Raw genomic sequence first — 1,048 nt, forward strand, 5'->3', positions numbered from 1 at the left:
TATATAGATACAGATTTTTTCATATTGTGCCCCAAAGGAGGGAGGATGTAGAAATGGGTCAAGATATGGGCTCGACATTTAACATAGGAAAATAGTGAATTGATGATTAATGATTTAATAATGCAAGAATTCACAGAGTTTATGCAAGAATTCACAGAGTTTATGCAAGAATTCACAGAGTTTATTTACGCTACTTCAAGTAGTGTCCATATAAGAAGTAGTCTCGTCAGAGGGACAAAGTTTAGATGGGAATGAAAAGATAAACAGAAGAACCCTAGGGTTAGGGAATTATTGAAATTGGGGGACAAGTTTTCTATCGCTACATTTCATTCCCCTAATTTTGCAGTTTTCCCGACAATTTTAAATTTGATTTCTGACAATTTATTCTTTCATTTCCGACATTTTTCCCCGAAATTTCGCAGGGTTACTCTACGGAAACCATGCTACATGCGTATGTGGTGACTCCAGTCTTCGAAACATTCTTCTGTTTACATAGAATTCTCTCAACAACAATGGCTTTTTCCCTATGATGGTTTCTGTTTGCATTATAATTTCCATCCTAAAATATCTCATTTCAAACTTAAACTTGAGCAAAAGTTCATGATATCTCGGCTAAAATGTGTAGAATTTTTCGTTGGATTAACGCAATATTAAAAAAGACAAAAAACAATATGATTTAAGCGACTAAGGTGAGCATTGTATGCTTTGTTTACAAGCTCTCTGTTTGTAAAAAGCTAAAATATGTATCAAACTATAAGTATTTCCATTCTGATTTTTGAAAAAATTAAGGTCTTCAATCCCTAATACTACATATTTCCATTACGACGCTCTTCAGTTTAGATGCGCGTTTAGTCGTGTCCCCTGGGACAAAATTTTAGCTGTGATGGCGGCGAACTATCAGCATTTACAGTGCGCCGATCTAAAGACTATTTTGAAATCAAAAGGTATTCCGTTTTCTAATAGAAACTAGAGGTACTGTGAGCGATGAGCTCACTAAATGATACCCCCCGCCTCCCATATGGTTATAACTGGTGAAAAAGTCTATGTT

This window comes from Saccostrea cucullata, unplaced genomic scaffold (genome assembly GCF_032062105.1).
Source record: "Saccostrea cucullata isolate Sc308-1 unplaced genomic scaffold, CSIRO_AGI_Scuc_v1 ctg5123, whole genome shotgun sequence".
Lineage (NCBI taxonomy): Eukaryota > Metazoa > Mollusca > Bivalvia > Ostreida > Ostreidae > Saccostrea > Saccostrea cuccullata.